This window comes from Phacochoerus africanus, chromosome 7 (assembly GCF_016906955.1).
Source record: "Phacochoerus africanus isolate WHEZ1 chromosome 7, ROS_Pafr_v1, whole genome shotgun sequence".
NCBI lineage: Eukaryota > Metazoa > Chordata > Mammalia > Artiodactyla > Suidae > Phacochoerus > Phacochoerus africanus.
In genome coordinates, this window is record NC_062550.1 from 48,545,120 (window position 1) to 48,568,219 (window position 23,100).

Here is a 23,100-nt window from a genome sequence, read left to right on the forward strand (position 1 = left end):
TAAAACTATCACTGTGGATGACATGGTTCTATGTACAGAAAAACCTAAAGATGTCATAAAAACCTTCAGAAGTAATAAATGAACTCAGTAAATTTGAAGGATACAAAATTTATGTACAGAGGTCTGTTGTGTTTCTATACAGTAATAATGAACTATCAGAAAGAGAAATTAAGGAAATAATCCCATTTAAAATTTCATCAAAAATAATAAAATACCTAGGACTAAATCTAACTAAGGTGGTAAAATACCTGTACTTGGAAAATTATAAGACACTGCTAAAAGAAACTGAAGATGACAAAAACATTGCAAAGATAGATTGTGCTCATGAATTGGAAGAATTACTATTTTTTTTCTTTTTTGGTCAGCCCTCAGCATATGGAATTCCTGGGCCAGGAATAAGATCTGAGCCACAGTTGTGGCAATGCCAGATCCTTAACCCACTCTGCCAGGAGGGGGATCAAACCTGAGCCCCAGTACTTCAGAGAAACCATCTATCCCTTGCTCCAGAGTAGGAACTCCTGGAAGAATTACTATTGATTAAAAAGATCATACAACCCAAGGCAATCTGCAGATTCAATGCAATCACTATAAATATATCAACTGCATTTTTTACCAAAACATAAAAAATAATTCTAAAATTTATATGGAAACACAAGACACTGAGTAGCCAAACAGTCTTGAGAAAGAGGAACAAAGCTGGAAGTATCAAGTTCTTGAATTTCAAACTATATTACAAAGTTATGATAATCAAAACAGTATGGTACTGGCATAAAAAAAGAGACACATAGATTAAAGGAATAGCATAATGAGCCCAGAAATGAACCAACACTTACAGGGTCAATCTATGACAATAGGGGCAAGAATATATAATGTGTAAAAAGACAGCTTCTTCAATCAATGATTTTGGAAAAAACAGAAAGCTGCACATAAAAAAATCAAAGCAGACTTCTCACACCAAATATGAAAATAAACTCAAAATGGATTAAAGTTTTAAAGACCAAAAACTATAAAACTCCCAGAAGAACACACAGGCAGGATGTTCTTAGACATTAGTTTTAGCAATATTTTTTTTGATACTTCTCTCAGGCAAGGCCAACAAAACCAAAAATAAACAAGTGAGCCTACATCAAACTAAAAAAGTTTTGCCAAACGAACTATGAACAAAATTAAAGGAATATCTACTAAATATTTGCAAACAATATGTCTGATAAGGGATTAATATCAAAAATTCATACGATTCAACATGAAAAAACCCAAGCAACCTGATTTAAAGTGAGGACTTAAATAAGCAATTTTCCAAAGAAAGCTTACAGATGGACAACAGGCACATAAAAAGAAACTCAAAATCATTAATTGTCAAGGAAATGCAAATCCAAACCATGATGAAGTATCACCTCACAACTGTTAGAATGGCATTATCAAAATAACAACAAATAAAACGTATTGGAGAGGATGTGGAGAAAAGGGAAAATTGTGCACTGTTGGTGGGAATGTAAATTGGTGCAGCCACCACAGAAAACAGTATGGAAGTTCCTCAAAAAATGAAAAATAGAACTACAATATGATCCAGCAATTATTGGGTATCTATATGAAGAAAATGAAAACACTAATTTAAAAATGTATATGCATCCCCATGTTCATTTTAGCATTGTTTACAATAGTCAAGATATGGAAATAATCTAAATATCCATCAGTGGATGAATGGACAAAGATTTAGAAGTATATGTATATATAAATAATGGGATATTACTTAGCCACAAAAAAGGAGTGGAGTGTTTCCACTTGTGACAACATGGATGAATCTAGAGGATATCATACCTAGTGAAATAAGTCAGTGAGGACAAATACCATATCATTTCACTTATACGAGGACTCCAAAAAACAAAACAAATGAACAAACATAAAAAAACGGAATCAGATGATAGATTTAGAGAAAAAACTGGTGGCTGCCAGAGGTAAGGGAGGTGTGGAGGTGGGGGAGATTAAGAGTTACATTCTTTCATTTACAAAACAAATGAATCATAGTGATTAAATGTACAGCCTGGGAAATATAGTCTATAATTTTATTAATATATGAATGGAGTGATTAGATTGTAAAAGCAAACAACTTCAAGAAAAGGATTCATTCTACAAATATTACCTATTACATATTCTAGCTCTGGGCTAAAATCATTAGTAAAAAACATTGTAAAACATTTTATTATTTCTCAGAAGACTCTGTGATGAAGATTAATCTTGGCACCCTAGAAGTTCAGAATTCAAAAGGACCTCAAAGCAGACCTTGTACAATCATACATTTAATCTTTGGACTTCTTGCACTGTATCTTGACAAATCCAGCTAGGACTTGAATGTCTTCAGGGATTTTTTTTTTCATTTTTTAAAGTTTTATTGAAGTACAGTTGATTCTTCAGTGATTTTTAACTCACTTCTTTTGAAGCCCTCTATTCTCTCTTTAGCTAGTTTTGAACAGAGAATAATTCCAAATCTTTTTTTTCTATAGATTTTATACACTGTTTTCAGTTTTCCATTGGGCTCATAAGGAACTAACTGCATGCCTTTTCCACATGAAAATCCCTGTTTTTAGAAAGCACTACATTCCCCTGAGAATTTTCTTTGCAAGAAAAAAACATCCCTGTTGTTTCAACTCCTCTCACTTGGCATGATTTTTCCATTCTGGTTGGTGTTTTTTGAATGAAATATCTTTTAAAGAGAATTTTTTTTTTGCTTTTTTTTTAGGGCCACACCTGAGGCATATGGAGGTTCCCAGGCTAGGGGCTGAATCACAGCTGTAGCCACTGGCCTACAGCCACAGCAACACAGGACCCAAGCTGCATCTGCAACCTATGCCACAGCTCATAGCAACACCAGATCCCTAACCCACTGAGCAAGGCCAGGGATTGAACCCACATCCTCATGGTTACTAGTTGGGTTTGTTACCACTGAGCCACAACAGGAACTCTGAGAAACTTTCAATATTCAAGTCTCACAAATAATGGCTAAACATTTGTTGAATAAAAGAATAAATGAATAAATGAAATTTATTGATGAAGAAAGCTGAAATAAAAACAAGATAATGTCTGTATATTGAATATGACTGCTAATTTAAGGACAAGAAATTACTGTTTTTAAACTTTTATAGTTGGTGTCTGGGCGGATTTAGGGGAAGTTATAACAAATATTCATTTTAATATACATCTTATAAAGTTATAATTTCTAAATACCCTCCAAAGTCAAGACAGGCTTCTGGATTTAGCCCTTATTTTGATATTGACAAGGTAAAAATTGATGAAAATTTTCAAAATGAATAAAAATGTATAGCTACAATTCAAACTTAGCAACCCTTCTTCCAAAATTGATATAAAATCAGTGTGGGATTAATGGGCTCTTCTAACGAATATGTAATGCTTTGTGATTCAAGAATTATTAGATCTTTTCCATTTCAAATAATTTCCACACTGCTGTTTGAATACTGATGAAGAAAAATGGTTAATTGTCTAGAGCAGTGCCTTCAACAGAACTTTCTGTGATGGTGGAAATATTTGGTATCTGCGAACTGAAACAGTAGCCACTAGCCACATGTGACTCTTTGAACACTTGAAGTGTGGCTAGAGCAAGAGAGGAACTGAACTGTTTTAGTTAACCATACTTTAAATTTATTTATTTTTTAATTGTTATTTCCCCAATACAATTTTTTTTCTACTGTACAGCATGGTGACCCAGTTACACATACATGTATACATTCTATTTTCTCATGTTATGCTTCATCATAAGTGACTAGACATGGTTCCCCGTGCTACACAGCTGGATCTCATTGCTAATCCATTCCAAAGGCAATAGTTTGCATCTACTAACCCCAAGATCCCCATGCACTCCACTCCCTCCCCTTCCCCCTTGGCAACCACAAGTCTATTCTCCAAATCCATGATTTTCTTTTCTGTGGAAAGGTTCATTTGTACCATATATTAAATTTAAACAACTATATGTAGCTAGTGACTCCCAAACTGGGCAGAGAAACTATCGTGTATAACCTCAGATACCCTTGCCTTTTAGTATTGTTTTCCAAGACTAATCAGCGTTGTTTGGATTTTTTTCCTTCCCAGTTAAATATATTTTCTCCCAGGTTGCTTTCATTGTGAAAGAAAAAATTTAGTAACAATATAGGTTTTGCAAGCCACAGTTTCAGATACATAGGTAGAGATATATAGATATATTTAACTACTTGTCTTTGCTAATTTCTCATGCATTTTCCAATTTTTTTGAAATATTTCTTTCAATATTTAAGGATACAACACTTTTTGAGTATCTTAGAACCAGGGTATGAGTGTAAATACATAATTAATAAAATAAGTAATAAAAACTGCTTTGAATTTTAAAGTGGTTGTCTTAACACAGCAACAAATAATTAGGATATCTCAGATATCAAGTCCTGGGATTTGCTATCAATTTAAGATCAACTTATGCTACTTTATTATTTATTTATTTTTTTGTCTTTTTGCCTTTTTTCTAGGGCCGCTCCCATGGCATATGGAAGTTCCCAGGCTAGGGGTCTAATCGGAGCTGTTGCTGCTGGACTAAGCCAGAACCACAGCAACTCGGGATGTGAGCCGTGCCTGCGACCTACACCACAGCTCAAGGCAATGCCAGATCCTTAACCTACTGAGCAAGGCCAGGTATCGAACCCACAACCTTATGGTTCCTATTCAGATTCATTAACCACTGCGCCACGACAGGAACTCCAATTTATGCTACTTTAAAAATGAATGTTTAGCATACAACATACTGACCAGAAAAGGAACTGGCATTCTTTCATTCTCCTTTGAGTGCTTCAAGTATAATTAATTGCAAAGAGTCTTTCATAGAATTCACATTACAGATTTTTTTTTTTTTTTAACCCTGGAAATATCAGCCTTGGAGATGTGGCAAGGAGAGTGTCCCTTGGCAGTTCTGGGCAGTTTCAAAGGCTCATTGCCCTCTCTGGTGGATTTGTTTTCCTGGCTTCCTGATGGGTAGCTTAACTTTAAGTATCAGTAGACAATGATCAGAGATGGAGTGAAAGGGCCAGGAACTAAAGTTCATTTACTTAAAGACTTTGCTATCACAACACACTTCACACTTCCCATTCACATGGCTGGATCTTTGTTCATGACATTTCTTCTTCAAAAAAAGATCCATCATGTTGTTTAAATTCAAGTTCAAATGTCATCATCTATACAAAGCCTTCTCTGATCTTGTGAATGAAAACATTCTCTTTCTCCTCATTTCTGTTGTACTTTGGTTACGCTAGCCATGACCCACACCACACACTATCTTCACTCACCAGTCATCTTCTCTAGTAGTCTGGGAGATCACTGAGGCAGGGCTTACATGTCAAGTAGCTTTATACCAATGCCCAGTACCTAGCACATGTTAATGATCTGAAACCACCCTCATCTTTGAAAGGGGATTCCACCAACTTCACCTGTTGTTCTAAATACCATTGCTGCATAACAAATGGCCCCAAATTAACAGCTTAAAACAGCAATTTTATTGTGCTCATAATTTGTGGGGACGGAGTTTATCTGGGTAGTTCTTACTTGGGGTCATTCATGCATATGTAGTCAGATGTTGGTTGGAGCTGCTATCATCTAAAAGCTCATCTTGGTTGTGTGTCTAAGTTGGTTCACTCAACAGGGCTTGCAGGTGACCAGGACACCAACATGTGGCCTCGTCTGTGTGGCAGTATAAGAGCAATCAGCCTTCTTATATGAATCTGTGAGGTGTCAAATGCAAGGTTCAAGCAAGCAAAGTGGAATCTGCCGTACTTTGTGTGATCTGGTCTCAGAAACTCATCGTGTAACTTCTAATACTCTGTTACTGGAAATGGTCACAGATTCAAGGGGGAAGGGTATCAGATGACCTCTTTATAGGAGTGGCAAGGTCACATTGTAGAAAAGCCAATGGGATGGGAGATACTGCGACCAGCCTTGGAAAATACTGTTTACAACATAGAGATAATACATCTGAAAATACTTTGGACCTGAGAAGTTTATGGCCATATTCATTCATATTTTACCTTCTTTTTTTTCATATGTTCTTATGAACTTTGACCTATTCAGTTATATGCCAAGCCTGATACTTATTCCATGAGTTATGCTCGAGATCCATAGCATAGGAGTTCTTACTGTAGCACAGTGGGTCAAGAATCTGACTGTAGCAGCTCAGTTAGCTGCAGAAGCATGGGTTCACTCCCCAGCCTGGAGCAGTGAGTTAGGGATCCAGCATTACTATGGCATAGATCATAGCTGAGGCTTGGATTCAGTTCCTGGCCTGGGAACTTTCATATGCTACACGTGAAGCCATTAAAAAAAATCTGTAGCATAAAATGCTAACATACAGGGGTTGGGTAATGACCCTCAGAATTTCTTTGAGCTTGTCTGTCTACTCTACTTCTTTTCTTTCCTCCAAAATCTTTTCATGACTCTTACCTGTTTGGTTGACCCTTAAGATGGTTTTATGTGATATATTTCTCTTCATTGAGGCTCTCAGGGTATCTTCAGCTTTTTCACCACCCCTAGGAAACTGATAGAAAAAAACTTTAGAACCAAAAAGCATAATTTTGAGTTTCAGAAACTCCGTAGGGTTCTTTACAATGTCTAGTGATAAATATGAAGCAAGGGTTTTTTTTGATGAAGAGATATATGATGGCCTTTGAGGAAGAAGGTTAATTTTAATCCTTCAATGTGTACACCAAAAAGGTCCACCTTGCAAAGAGTGTGGAATCATTATCTTAGTTCAAACTTCCCCAGGTGAGTGAGTTTGTTTGTTTTTAGTAAATCGAAGAGAGAGTGGGGGCACACAAAAGTGAGAGAGCAAGAGGGCGACAAAATGCCTCTTTTTGCTAGGGATGCAATCAAAGTACCCCAGAAGAGTATCTGATACAGTAGACCCTGAGGAAATAAATAGGATCAACATTCATCTGGTGTTGACCAATTGCCAGAAAGATACTAGTTAGTGGGTAAAAAAGAGTGTAAAGGGCCAGCCATCAGGCTCGTCAGGAAGAGAACACTACATCCCAGAAGTAGACAACTAACAAAAACAATTCTGTTCTTCGTAAGGTCCAAAGCTAGCAGTGCAGTCATAAATTATGATCTTGGGCAAAGTGGATACAGCGAGCATTCTTAGATTGCCTTCTATCTACTGGTTGGTTGATTCCCCTGTTTTGCTGGATCTTCACCACAGTGCTATAGGAGAGAAAGAGAGGAAAGAACTGAGAGAGTGAGAGGGGCAGGAAGGACCCCAAATCACCCACTTTGCCAGGGAAAAATCCAGAACAAACTCAGGCAGCCAACGTTAGTGTCAACTCTTTCCCTCCTGTGACCCATATCTTTAGGGAAGCAAGACTCCCTTTCCTTTTTCTTAGAGATCTTGTACAACTTCATATTAGATGCAATTACATGACTAGGGATAATTAATAGGTAATTTTAAAATGGATTGCACATGTTCTAAGAGACTGACTATCTCCCTAAAGTGACCAGGGTTCAGTTTTTCTAACAGCCACTGGAGGGCTCCCCATGCTAAGCTTTATAGACAATCATCAGGTATTACTATAATTTTTTTTTTTGCATTCTCTCTAAAGTTTGATTAATTCCAGGCCTTTGGGAGTTGGTGAGTGACTATGTCACTCTTATAAATGAGGAATGAATAACATTTGGCTGGAACCAGATTGAGTCAACTTTGGGCAGAGGTCTTATAAGGATCTTGCCACACAGTTCTTTATGTACCCCTGAAGCCAGCCTGCCCACATTTTACTTCTCAGGTCCTGAACTCGCACATAATTTAACCCATACATCTGTATGTCTGACCTGCAGCACTGCTTCTTCCCTATGCCTCCTGTGCTGACTGCCAGCTTCTCACTGCCCTCCACCTTGGACCCTGCCCTGAAGGCCTAGCCCTCAGCCAGGGCAAGGATCTGATTTGTTCACCTCAGGAGCCTTGGAATATTTTTCAAAGTGGGCCTTTAGGTTTTTTGCCCCTTTGCTGTTTTAAAGCAAGGGAGGCCCAGAAGAAGGATCAAGAATGTTCCAGTTTGTTCTCAGATAAAATGCATTTTCTACTGTATACAACTTTCCCTGGCTGGTTTAGATGTTCCTTGCTTAGAGATTTTACAATGTAAAATACTGAGAGGGAAAAAGTATTGAATACAGTGAGGTATATTAGTGGTTTTCGTTTGTTTGTTTGTTTGTTTGTTTTATAAGGCCATACCTGCAGCATAGTTCCTGGCCTAGAGGTAGAATTTGAGCTGCAGCTCCTGGCCTACGCCACAGCCATGGCAATACAGGATCTGAGCCACATCTGTGACTTACACCACAGCTTGTGGCAATGCCAGATGCTTAACCTACTGAGTGGGGCCAGTATCTTCACAGACACTCTGTCAGGGAGCCATGGTGAGAAGTCCAAGTTAGGTATATTTTGATGGCAGAAATTCATATTGCAGCAAGATGAAATTTTTGAGCAGAACCTCAGAGCCCTCCAGAAGATATCAAAAAGAATGACAGTCTAGTGTTCATCTATTCATAATACTTGAGCTTTTGAATAATGATTTCAGAGGATCTATTTAGCTGGAATGCTGTTTGGAAACTAAAGTGGAACATTAAACAGGATCTTCTCAATGAAGAGCCCTTCCAAGGTTTAAACAGGAATTATTTCGTTAAAAAGTAAATTACTCCAGCTCTGATTTTCAACAGGATATTGACTTTCATTAAGAGAAATCAGGAGAGGGTAGGTAATTATGTTCTTCATGACAAAATCAGATCGAAACAAGAACTAGTTATGTGCTTCCCTATTATGCCAAATCAGTAATAGCAGATACAAATTGAGAGGGATAGGATGTTAAATATCAGGTTCATTACTATGCTTTCAAGACCAGAGCTCCAATGCACAATGTATCTCCAAGCAGACCAACCAACCAAATGTAACATGTCTACTAATTCAGAGGTAATTCATCTACTTAACCATTCTGTACCCCTATGAGTTGATATCACTCATAGAGATGGAAGGACAGAGGCATAGAGTAGGCAAGCGATTGACTCAGGTCTGCCAAGTTGCCAAGTCGTGGTTGATGGGAATGCAAGTGGCTTCGTTCACGTTTTTTACTCATGTGTACTTATTGCTAAGCCACTAGGTCCCACTGATTTCTACTTTTTGTCTTCACCCCCTCCAGCAGCAGTGCTGAATGTCTGAGACCTTTTGGCAAGAGACATTTACATGAAGATTAGCAAGTAGGCTTTCCAGAGAATCCCCTCCACAACTCTGATTCCCTCAACACTAACCCCGCTTTTCCCCTGCCACACATACACCCAAATGATTTAATGAGCTGAATTACAAAAATCAGAGATAAAATCATGAATCAAAACCTGAGAATAAAGCAGACCCTCCCACTGGCTCAGGTTTTATTAGTCCCATCAGAAGTCAAGTAAATACCCATCAACCTACAGGCCTGACAGCAATTTTCCACCCCGGTGGGAGAGAAGTTAGTAGCAGTGTCTATGTGGTTTGGTTCTAATGACATTAAATTACGAACACTGATCTCTGTAGCTTTTATCTGGGATAACTCCACCCTCAGAAGTCAATCGTCTGAGTTCCACCCATAGCTTGTATTCCGGGCTTCTGCTTGTGTGGTATGTAAAGTATAAGTCCTATCCTGGCAAGATCCCATCGACTGCCTGAGCCATCATCAGGGCTAAATAACTGTAGGTGGGAAGATTTTAAACACAGGCTGTTAAGTGCTCACTTCACTGTTAATTATTTAATAGACCCGCAGAGGAAATAGATATGTGCTACCAGGAGAGCTTTAGCCTTATCCTAGGTTCAATTTAAGCTAATCATCTGTCTTTATGGAAAATGCCTATGTGGGTTTTTCCTCAGTTAGTACAGTCAGCAAGTCTGAACAAAATCCTCCTATTCTGTCTGACAGAGCTGTTTGGGCTCATACCCTGCAATATTGCATGACAAAGAGGGCTTCGGTGGTGCTCTGGGCCAAGGGAAATTGGCTCAAACACATGCCTTCAGGAAAGAAAATAAAAATTTCTCAGATGGAAATGAGTCTGAAAGAACTGGGTACTCCATCTTGAACCTGAAGGAAATTGAGCATGTAAAACTTATTTCTTAACCATCAGGGGCACAGAGGAAGGGAAATATTTTTAAAAAGAGACATAAGAGAAAGTGATAAGAGGAATCATCTCTCTGCAAAACTTATGCACATATTTAGACAAATCAGAGGATAATTTTTGTTGGTTCTCAATACTGCTTTATCACAGCAGGGTCAGATAGTTTGCTGGATATGGAGGCTGAAATGGCACAGGAGACTAATTGCCCTGAAGAGCCTCTCAGAACACAGTTTACAAGATCCAGGGGCTTACATATAGAATAGTCACTGTCCTCTGAATTATTCAGTCTTTTGGAATCATATGCAAAATATATGCTAACTCTGGGCCCCAGATCTAATACCTGGAGTAGCGCCATTGCCAATTAGACTGAAATAATGCATCAGGAAGATAAGTCTGTGAATCACATGGTGTCCTTTGCATTTCCATTAGAGGGCATTCTTGCTTCACAAATTCCTAGATTTTCTTGCCATCAGAGAGCCTTTTCTTCCAAGGCAGGTCTGCAAGATAGGTGGTCTAAACTGGCAAATGGTATGCCAAGCAAGGTAAGAGAAGTTGAGAGGAAACAATATGGCATTTCTTTTTTCCTGCTTTCAGATCAGAAGTACATACCCAAGTTAACAGAAAGTGGCTTGGGCCCAAACTGTTTTCCTGGGAATTTTTTTCTTTTCACAGACCTTGTACTCAGTACTTCATGGACTGCCAGAGCCTTCCCCGGGGGGAGGCTGAAAGGGGAGACAGTTGATTTTTCAGAGAGATTGTGCAAATGCAGCCAAGCAAACAGGAAGGTGCCTTGAGTCCTAGACGGGGGCCTTTCCTCTCGATGTGCAGTCACGGAGGCCCTGTGTGTGGGGAACGAGCCAAGGCTGAAGCAAACTGAGCACCACCTTCTTTGGCGCTCTCCATCACCAGGGCTGCCCTGCTGCTTCCCCAGTCCTGACCAGAGCAGATATGTTTGTAAGCACACATGGCATGGGCAGGTATGGAGTTTAATACATGCACATATCTGTAAGTGAGTACTCAGAGCATCCACATGGCACAGGAGTAGTTTTTAGAGTGCTCAAGTTTTGGACTTTGGGATATGAGGAATGATGTTGAAACCTCCCAGTCATGCTTTGAACAGGGGAGAAACATGTGAAAAGTGATGGTTTCCACTGGGCAGCAGAATGCCTTGTGGACAATCCATGTATTTCTGAGAACACATGTGTGATGATATACAACAAAGAAGTTGGGACTGGCAGCCCAATATCCTAAAGATAGAAAATGGTGTCTATCGTCTGGTGAGGATCTACCTCTAAAGCTTTGTGTCTTAGTTCAGGATGCGGGGAAAAAGGGCAGAGGAGCTTATAAACAGAAGAAGTCTGTATCTCCCAGATCTGAAGGCTGGAGTCTGAGGTCAGAGAGTCAGTGGTCACATGATCTGCTGCTGGTGAGAGCTCTCTTCCTAGTTGCAGGCTGCTGGTTTCTTGGTGCATCCTCCTGCGGTGGAACAAGAGTGAGGGGATCTCTCTGCGGTCCTATTATAAAGGCACTAACCCCAGTCAGGAAGCCTTCACCCTCTTGACCTAGTTACCTCTCAAGGATTCCACCTCCAATCATCATGTGGAGGTTAGGGTTTCAAAATCCAGAATTCAGGGGGGCGCACACATTCAGGCTGGTGAACTATGGAAATCTCAGTGGGGTGATCTCCCAGGAACTTTTGAGCTCTCCCTCGACACCATCTTTCCAGGTCACTATGCACCCCTCCTATGTTTCCCACACCTGGGAGGATTAAGTCAGACAACAAGGAGGATCCTTGGTTTTTTTTTTTTTTTTTCCATTAGCGTATAGTTGATTTATAGTGTTGTGTCAATTTCTGCTGTATAGCATAGTGACCTACCTAGTCATACATATATATATATATATACATTCTTTTTCTCATACTATCTTCCATAATGTTCTACCTCAAGAGATTGGATATAGTTCCCTGTGTTGTACAGTAGGACCTCATTGCTTATCTATTTTAAATATAATAGTTTGCATTTACCAACCCCAAACTCCCAGTCCATCCCATTCCCTCCCCATTCCCACTGGCAACCACAAGTCTGTTCTCCATGTATATGAGTCTGTTTCTGTTTTTTAGATAGGTTCATTTGTGCCATATTTTAGATTCCACGTATAAGCGGTATCATATGGTATTGGTCTCTCTCTTTCTGACTTACTTCATTTAGTATGAGAATCTCTAGTTGTATCCATGTTGCTAAAAATGGCATTATTCTGTTCTTTTTTATGACTGAGTAGTATTATATTGTGCATAAATACCACATCTTCTTAATCCATTCATCTGTCTTTGGACATTTAGATTGTTTCCCTGTTTTGGCTATTGTGCATAGTGCTACAGTGAACATGATGCATGCAGGATTCTTTTTTGTCTAGAAAATTTTTAATGTAAAAATTCTCTGCATTGTGTGCTAAAAGGCTAGTGACAAAATATTTTCATAAAAATAAAAATTTGGAAGGCCATTTTTTTAAGGAATTTTCCATCATCTTTCTTCCCAGGGTTACCTGCATCATATACATCATGTGAGTATTGATGTCTGTATATTCCTTCTGGACTACTCTTTTCAATTAGATGGATGTCTGGAGAGCTACATGGAATCTTTAAAAAATTTTTAAAATTATAGTTTGTTTACAATGTTGTGTAAATTTTTGCTGTACAGAAAAGAGGATTCTTTATCAAAACATTGGGCTGGGAGGCCAGTCTAAGAGAGGAGGGGTGCAAACATAGGATGTCAGTTCTCTTTTACCTTGAGACTAAGAGGACAGCAGGTAGGCTGTCCCCAGACCTGAATAGGAAAACAGAGTTGCTTTTGACCCAGATGAAAAGCATTTAATTTGGAATGCTTATAGACAATCATGTCAAGATGGTCATGGTCAGGTAGCGTTTATGAAATTCTTAAGATCCAAGTCTGACAGAGGATGGATGCATCCTGAGAGAAATCAGGTGACTAAACTTGTCTCTCATGGGCTTAACCATTCCTGGGCAGGAAAGTAAAACCTTCAGCAGTAGGGTAGGAGGGCAGGGCTGGAAACAGTCCCCTTGGCAAAATCCTGATGCAAAGTAATAGTAATTAAAGTCTGGGAGAGGCAAGTCTTTTTTTCCGTGTAGCTGTAAACCTCTGGTTTTACAACTGAAGCTCCTGGCCCTGATTTTCATTTTAGGCTCTGCAGCAACAAAGCACCTTTGGCCCAAATCTCTCACTTTCTATTTTTAAAAGTCATACAGGGGAGCCTATAATTTACTCAGCATTTGAAACAATCAAATCTACCCCAAGGCATGGATGAAGCTCAGATCCTTCTGCACAGGTTTTAACAATACTACCAACATACTTCGGGTTTTCTTTCATGTGCAGATCACCATACTTTCTTTGCTGAGTGCCTTTTCCATCTCATGGAACACAGAATAGGTGTGGTTGTGTTCATGGCATAGTCCATACAGAGAATGTAGAATCTGACTCTGGGTTCTGTTTATAGGTCTTCGGTTTGCAAAACATGGGATGGCTGGCCAAGTTTAGAACCCCCTGGAAACCTGTGGATTTGGAACTCCAGATAGAATTCCAATTTTTTTTTTTTTTCTGAGGTTCAAGTTCTTTCAACTTTTGGCACAAATATGACTTCCTGTTTCTAAGAAAAAAAAGCTTTTAAAAGTTCCATGAAAAGAACTCCTAAAGAGCCCTGGACATCCAGCGGTTTTCACAAAACAATATTTTGATGAGTTAAGTGTAAATGTATCAGAAACATATGGATTAAATTTCCCTTGAAACACGCAGGGGCTTGAAAAAGGAGGGGGAAAAGCAGGCCAAACACACTTTAGGGTTTTACCAAACCCAAAACTTTTGAAAAGTACTTTGAGGTGTTTGAGGAAGTCCAACCTACAGCACTGGCCCACCCGGGATGGGATGGGAGCAGCAAGCTCACAGCCAGGCAGACACCCATTTCCTAAACTGTGGTGGTGTTTGTACAGGCCAGGAGACACAAAGCTCACAGCCCAATGTCGCAACCCAGAACCAAAGCAGGGCTTATGCAAACCCCGAACAGGGCATATGCCTCCCCTCCTGGCCCAAGTATTCCAGCTCTGAGTGACACACAAGGAAGCAACTGGCTGCATTTGGGGGGCCTGAAGACAAGGCACAATTCCTAGTGTATGGTATTGTGATAACATGGACTCAGATTAAATGAGAACCAATGGATACTTCTACTCCATACTTGAAGGGGACCAATTGCTGGGAGTGGAGATGTTCCCCCAATGAAATGACCGTCTGCCTTCCTCTGCAATTCAGCTTCTGCTTTGTCTCTTTTGGTCCTGACTGAGACCAAAGGAAGCAGTCTCAAAATTACCCTCCAGGAAACATGCTCTCACAAGATTTCTAGCCCCATTCACTGAAGACAGATATTCGAATATGCTTCACAGAAACACCAGGATTGAGAGGGCTTTGGGAGGCCAAAAATCTTTCTTGGGAATCACTCACTTGTTAAAGTTGACTCTGGGGTAAGTAGATTATGGTGCATAAAACAATTGCCTTGGAAAGGGAATAAGGGCCCTGAAGCAGCGTGACAGCCGAGCAATTCAGTTTTTCCAGTAAACCAAGAATCCCCAGAGAGAGTAAAGACATTTCCCCCCCTTTTTTTTCTTCCTGTTTGCTGTTTTAGAAGATGATGTTCTCTCTTTGAGAGATGATCGTCTCTCTTTGCTTCTCAAAGATTCCTGTTTTCAGCTGTATTCTGTGGTCCCAGTTACCCGAGGCCTGGCTACCTATGTGTGGATAAGCAGCGAAATAAAATACTGAGTGTTTCCGATTTCTATAGTGTAGATTGTCAGTTCAGGCCCCACCGTCACATGCAGGCATCCCTCGTTTCAAGTCTTTCAGGGGATTTCCAGCAGTGGGACTATTTATTGGTGGGCAAACTCAAATAATAGAAAAACTGGAAACCAGAGGTTCTCAGCCTCTCCAAAGTCAAAACAAATTTGAACTAACTTAAGAAGTGTTTTTTATAATGACATTGGCAAAAACATGCAACTAGACAGTATCATTCTAAGCGAAGTTAAGTCCGAAAGAGAAAGGCAAATACCATATGATATCACTTATATGTGGAACCTAAAATATGGCACAAATGAACCTATCCATGAAACAGAAACAGACTCACAGATATAGAATACAGACTTGTGGTTGCCCAGATGGAGGAGGAAGAGGACTGGAAGGTTGGGGTTAGTAGATGCAAACTATTCCATTTAAGAATGGATAAGCAATGAGGTCCTACTGTATATATAGCACAGGGAACTCTATCCAGTCTCCTGGGATAAACCATTATGGAAAAGAATATTAAAAAAAAATATCTGTATGTGGATAACTGAGTCATTTTGCTTTACAGCAGTAATTGACACAGGAGTTCCCTCTGTGGCACAGTGAGTTAAGAATCCAACTACAGTGACTTGGGCAGCTGTGGAGGTGTGGGTTTTATCCCTAGCCCAGTGCAATGAGTTAAGAAGGATCCAGCATTGCCAAGCTGTGGCGTAGTTCACAGCTTTGGCTCGGATTCAATCCCTGGCCCAAGGAACTTTCATATGTCAAGAGTATGGCCATAAAAAACAAAACAAAACAAAAAGCACAATGCTGTAAATCAACTATAATTTAAAAAAAATTTAGAAAAGGTTTTTAAAAACAAGAAAAAGAAAGAGAAGTGTATTTTATCTGAAAGAACATTTGACCAGACACCAAAAGAGATGATGGAAAGGCTGGTCTTAGTTTTTCCCAAATTAAGGCAGTTAAACTATTAGTTCCTCTGTTTCCCCATATTCCAAAAAAGATGCATGTATATATTACCTGAATACTTGCTGCAAGAATAATACAAAAAGCTTCAAGTTCTTTGAGGGCAGGGCTATCAGATTTATTAAAAAAGAATAGTAACCTACCTTTTACAAAGCCTAGAATTATGGTAAAATCAACTATAACACTGAGCATATTAGGAAAATTGCTTCACTCTTACATACTGGTAGTCTACAACTAATAATAGTAATTATTTTATGAGGCACTTGCTAGATGCCAAGTATTTAGGTGCTTTATGGATGTTAACTCATTCAGTCTTCACTAGGATACTGATAAGTAGGTTCTTTTATTATCCTGATGGAAAAACCAAGGCATAGATAAGTAATTTGCCCAATTTGCACACATAGTCTTGGCAGAATCAAGCTTTGAACCATGGTGATACATTGTGGAGCCCATGTTCTTGACCTCTATAGCATTAAGAATGTTTATCTTCAAGCCAGATGATCCCCATCCTGCTTCTGAGTTCTCTGATCTGAAAATATTCTGATTTTTCTGCTCTCTCATGTATTTTACAAGCAAATAATTATGTTGAAGTAAAGCAAAACACACACAAAAGCATTTCCCTGTAATTTGCCACCTCGATGCACACTGCCAACAGAGACTTCCTCAAACAAACAAGCTTTGTCTTCATGTGGAAACTACAGTGTAGGTTAATATAAAAATCTATTTTAGAAAAAATGTTCATAAAGGATCTCCTTTACTTAAAAGCAAATCTCTGAAGTCTCTGGAAAAGCAAGGAAAATATATAGAAACCTATTGAAGTTGGTATAGAAATCAACTCAGAGGAAAGTCCCAGGTGAGCCTGGAGGCTTGGAGGGAAAAAAAAAAAGAGAGAGTGAGCTGGGATGTCTGGATTCAAAGAGTGAAATTGTTATCTGCTACTTAGGTGAATGTGGAAAGGAGATTTCCTTTTATGATAGGAGCTGGTGTCAGAAAGCTTCTTCTCCACTAGCAAAGCCCCAACAGAAGCAGAAGAAAACTTAGGAAGAATATTTGGAGCCCAGAGATAGCCCTGGAAGGCAATTTTGACTTTGAGGAAAGGCTCGTGGTGAGTTTTGTTTCTATGGAAATAAAGCAGTTAGGTTAAACAGCAATTGAAAACGATTTTGTGAAGGAGATATCAAATAGTATTTCTATTCATTATATACCAAATTGCATATCGTATTATTGTTTCAATTAGCAGTCAACAATGGGTGTTTTAGGCTTATGCCTATTTTTAATTAAAAGTTTATTTTTAGAAACTCCCCCTTAATTGGACTGGGAAACATAATATGGACCCAGTTAATGTTGCCCAAGTAAATCTTCCTGGGTAATTTTTGTAATTGTGTGTGAAACACCATTGTTCTGCTAGAGGCACTTATTTGAATTTCAGATGGAGGTTCTGGGATATTAATAACATAGTCAGACTTGCCTGAAAAACAACAAAGTGGAAACGTTGATTATTGTCTTATTTCATAGTTCTTTAGAGGATGAATGGTCCTCTTGACATAGGCTAAAAATAGGGCTAGGAAAATGCTTTCTAGTGTCCACCATTCTCTTCCCAATTATACACCTATCTATCTCATTACCTTGTGCTCCTCCTCCTTTTCAGAATGGCCTTGGGAGAGTGCTTCTCAAACAATTCATCTGGGCTTCTTGTAAAAATGTAGATTCAGATCCCACATGTCTAGGAAGGAGCCCAAGATTTTGCATTCTAAAAGTTTCTAGGTGAGGCCTATTCTTCTGGCCCATGGATCACACTTTGGTAAGTAGACCATGCCCAACATGTGTGTGTGTGTGTATGTGTGTGTATGTGTGCACATGCTGTATTTTGGTTTGTTTGGTTTGTTATAATTTCAAGTCCAGTTGTTCATGGTTTAAGTGAAGTTGTTTTGCTCTAAGGGCAAATTTGTTTCCACTGGGGAGGCTGTGTCAGGATGATGTCATGAAATTGTCATGCTACTGAGTGTTTATCGATATGAACTCATGGAGGAACAACAATGATGTAATGGACATTTAAACTTTAAATACCAAGAATTTGTGAAGACTTGCTGAGAGTATTCAGTATGGACAAGGCTACTCTTCACTGATCTAAATAGCTCTCTGAGGACCTTAAAGCATTAGCTTTGCCATGGGAAGGTTACCCTTGGCTGACAGTGGTGAAAACTGTGAAGTGGTCCATGAAAGAGATCATCTCTGCTACCAACACTGAAGCCTTCGCTCTGCTAGCATTTTGCTCGAGACAAGGGACTTTTGTTGCTCTGGCAGCTGAGTATTAGCTCTTGGTTGGCCTGAGCCGACTCTTCTGAGGATCAACTGAGAGAAAGGTATTCTTCTACTAACTTGGACTTTATTTCTTTCATCTCCCCTTTGTCTGGAACAATAGTGCAAATAATCAGTCATTAGTTTGGGATATGCTATTTCTTTATTGGCTTATTAAGAGACATTATATTGCATGCTATTGACTTGTGAAATGTTTTTATAAATTATAATTAAGTAGTGAACCAGTATTAAATTAATTATTGGCAAAGACAATCTCAGTCTCTGAGCATAATTTGCTGAAAATAAAACAATTGGCCAACCTGACCCAAAGTAATAATTAATATTGATTGGTGTTATAGGCCATATCATACTTCACATCAAATTTGAAATACAGATTGATAAATTATGCTAAATTTGCACTTGACCAAAATCTGGTAAAGACCATTACTGGATCAATGAACTTGAAACTTAATATACTGTTTAACACCTATGGTATTCTGCTGAAATTATAAACAGCCCACAAATAGACAAAATTGATAGAGCTGTGATAGTTTAGATGCTAATACTGCCCACAATACTTATCTTAATACTGCTTTATCATGCTATAAATGAGTTGGAATGTTCTCTTAAGCATCCCTGTGATAAAACATACTTGGGACACTTCCATTGCTGTGAAAGGCAAAAAGACAATAGCTCATTAGCTCTTCAAAAATTACTCAAGAAGTGACTTAAGGGTAGATTGGATTGTATATTAACTTCTGAGGATCTCTGGATATTTACTGAAGACTTAGTCCAGACAAAACCTAAAATTAAGGAAACTCTAGATATTGACTTGATCACCCAAACTAATGGGTGATAGCCCATATTAAAAAGCAAATAAGGAAGAAATTCCAGTGCTCTTATTCAGAACAGTTAGCAACATAGACTCAGACAGACAGAGAGGAGAGGCTATCACCCAAAAGGCAATCTCCAGAGTAGTGGGAAGAAACGCAGACACTTTTGCTCCTAAGGGCACCAATCCATACCACAAGGATGACGATTATTTTAATCCTCTGACCAGAGTAAATTTAACCTACTAGAAGTGAGGCCTGTGACAATAGACAAAACTATAGCAAATGATAGTATGCAACCAATTGGAGTTCCTGTTGTGGCTAAGTGGGTTAAGAACTCAACTAGCATCCATGACGATGTGGGCTCGATCCCTGGCCTCACTCACTTAAGGATTTGGCATTCCCACCATCTCTGGCATAGGTCACAGATGCAGCTTGGATCCAGTGCTTCAGTGACATAGGCTGGCAGCTGCAGCTCTGAATTGACCCTTAACCTGGCAACTTGCTGCAGGTTCAGCCATAAAAAGAAAAAAAAATTCTTTAAAAAGATGAAGATTCTAATGACACATATAGAATCACAACCTGAAACACACGGATTCTGTAATGAATTGATACTTAAAGATCTCATCTAAAGGACTGTATCATTTGGCCATGAGGCAATGGATACCAGCATGGAACAAAGTAGGAGATTATAAAGAAGTCTATTATGAGCATGGGGAAAAGGAAATAAAGAACACCAGAGAGAAGACAGAAAACACTACGGAGACTGTACAAAGTACATCCAGCTGCCAATGACATATTTGATGAGACACTGATTTCACTAAACAAGGACCTGAAATAAAGTATAAATTATCTCCAGTTCCATACAAGCATCTTCTATCCTTAGGAGCCCCATGGGGATACAATACCACTGATGGCTAAGAGATTAGACTTTATGTCACAAAATGGACTCACCTGTTTTATTAGGGGAGTTGAATTTTCCATGAGACAACAATTGCTACATCCAATACAGAAGTTTATAACCCAGATATATTTTTCAAATGCTGCACTGACTCTCTTTCATAAGTTAAAACATACCCTCACAATAATTTGTGGCCTACTATGTCATTGAGCATTCACAGGCTCACATTAGATCACTTACAGTACCCATAGCTTGCATTGTATATAATCCGTATTCACTACTAGAAAATTAACTGTAAATCACGGACATTATGCCCTGATTTCAAAAAAACAAGGTGAAGTATATAGAGGACACTTGGGAAATCTAATATATAATACTTATCATTATCCATTATGGTACACTGTGGCCTTCTATCTCACTTCTAATGTCTTAATTCCCCCGTTAGAATAGTCTAACTCATTAGACTACTTACTGTAATAGTAGAGCCCACTCTAGTGGTATATAGTCTAAAATTCAACACACAGTATCTTAAGACCACATGTCATCTCCTAGTTGTGCTTAACTTCATCCATTTAATTATATGCATAACCTACAACCTATCCTAAGGATTGACTCATTAAAAGTAGGAAAACCCTGACAGTTCCCATGGGACTTGTGGGAAAACTAATTGGAGGCCCAATAGCAACAGTCTTTTCACAATTCCAAATTGATCACATTAATTTGGACTTCAAAAATTTTGAAAATAAACAATCACAATGTATCATCTTTGGACCCCAGATAGATACCAATAGCAGAATATTGCAAAACATACATGATTGTCAAAAAGAAACAGATGGGGCATGGAATATTCTGATGAAAGCAGTTGGGATAATTCTAAAATTAATGAGATCCTAAAAAAAATGTAAAGGATGTTTCTTAAATGATTTTCAATTATAGGTCATGGAAATTCCCCTTTAAGTAAGAAGGAAAACATGTTCCTAAGGATATATTGGTGGAATGGAACCACAATTCTGTTACAACTGCCAGACCTTTGGCTATACCTGTTGTACAAGCACCTATGACTGTGGACGTGGACCTGATGCTTCCTCAAGGAGTTATATATAATATGGAAAACTGGAAGGTGATAGTATGTCCTAAGCCATGTTTACCCCGACTTATTGGAGCCAAAGGGAAAGTAAGAAACACAGCATGAACAGATGTGTAAAACTAGAACAGATAATGATTATAGCAATAGAAGGACAAAGATATTATTTGAGGTCAAGAGAATATAGAGGAACCATTAAAATAACCAGAGAAATATTTCACATTGAACCTCCTAAATTTAATCTAATATATGTAAATCATATATTAGAAAAATTAAGATAATTAAAACCTATCTGGAAGAGGAGATTAACAAAGTATAAATAACTTTGCAGGAATTTAAAAGAGACCAAAAACATGCATTCCCTTAGATAATGACATCCTTGAATTCTGATGTTATGGCAATCAGAACCCATGCTTGCTAGTGCTATGCAAGATGGTACCTCCTGGCCTTTTACAAAATTGCCTTTTATAAGAAAGCACAATTGTCAAGGAAGTTTAACTAAGTAGTTTAAGAAACTTAATTTTTGATTTTTGGTGACTAGATCTGATACCACATTAAATAATTCTTTGTTATATTTTTGCTTATAATATTAGGAATTTGTTTTACAAAGTTTGCAGTAACAAAACTATGGGAACCTCAGGGAAAATCAGATTGTAAGTGGTGTCTAATCACAGGCTAGATTGATATTTTTGTGAACATAGATTTGTATAGGGCCTTGAGCCCTTAGGATTAATTAGTATGTGAGTGCTTTGGAATCACAGGGTGGAATGTTGTGAATTAGTTTGTTATGATTTCAAATCCACTTGTTCAGGTTTAACTGAAGTTGTTTTGATCTAAAGGCAAATTTGTTTACATTGGGAGGTGGTGTCAAGATGATGTCATCCAATTGTCATGCTATTAAGTGTTTTATGAGTATGAACTCACAAAGGAGTAACTATGATGTAATGGATATTTAAACTTTAAATACCAAGAATTTGTGAAGACTTGCTGAGAGTATTCAATATGGGCAGCATATTCTACACTTTGCAGATCTAAATAGCTCTCTGAGGACCAAGGGCATTAGCTTCTGCCATGGCAAGGCTACCCTTTTGCTGACAATGGTGAAAACTATGTAGTGGCCAATAAAAGAGATCATTGCTTCTACCAACACTGGAGCCCTCATTCTGCTAGCATTGTGTTCCAGTGACAAGGGACTTTTGATTTGCACTGCACTAGGATGTCAGCTTTTGTTTGGTTAAGACAACTTTTCTGAGAACCAACTCAGAGAAATGTACAAATACTACTAAATTTGGACTTTATTTCTTTCATCTCCCTTGCCTGGAACAAGAGTGAAATTAATCTATCATTGGTTTGGAGTATGTTATTTCTTTATTGGCTTATTAAAAGGCATTATCTTGAATGCTATTGGCTTGTGAAATATTATTATAAATTATAACTCCCACAGTGAACCACTGTTAAATACATTATCGGCAAAGATGATCCTTTTTCTCTGGGCATAACTTGCTGAAAAAAAAGCAGTGTGTTTTGTGTGTGAGGGGTTAGTGGTTGTAATACTTGCCTGATTTTTCCTCTTTTTCTTCAAATATTCAAATCTAAAAGTTGATTTTTTTTTTGTCTTTTTAGGGCTGCACCAAGCAGCATATGGAGGTGCCCAGGCTAGGGGTCCTGTTGGAGCTGTAGCTACTGGCCTACACCACAGCCCCAACAATGTGGTATCCGAGCTGCGTCTGTGACCTGCACCACATCTCATGGCAATGTGGATCCTTAACACACTGAGCAAGGCCAGGGATCAAACCTGCGTCCTCATGGACACTAATCAGATTTGTTTCCACTGAGCCATGATGGGAACTCCATAAAAGTTGAAAAAATTTTTTAAAAATCTATCTTTCTCAGTTTTTACCCACAAACACTTGAGTGGCTTAATGCAGTCAATGCAAACAGTAAGGGAGGAAGAGGATTCTAAGAGAATCAAAGCTCGATTCTCTGAATTGGGCTTTTAGGACTATTCAATAAATGGTTTGAGAAGGTAACATATTC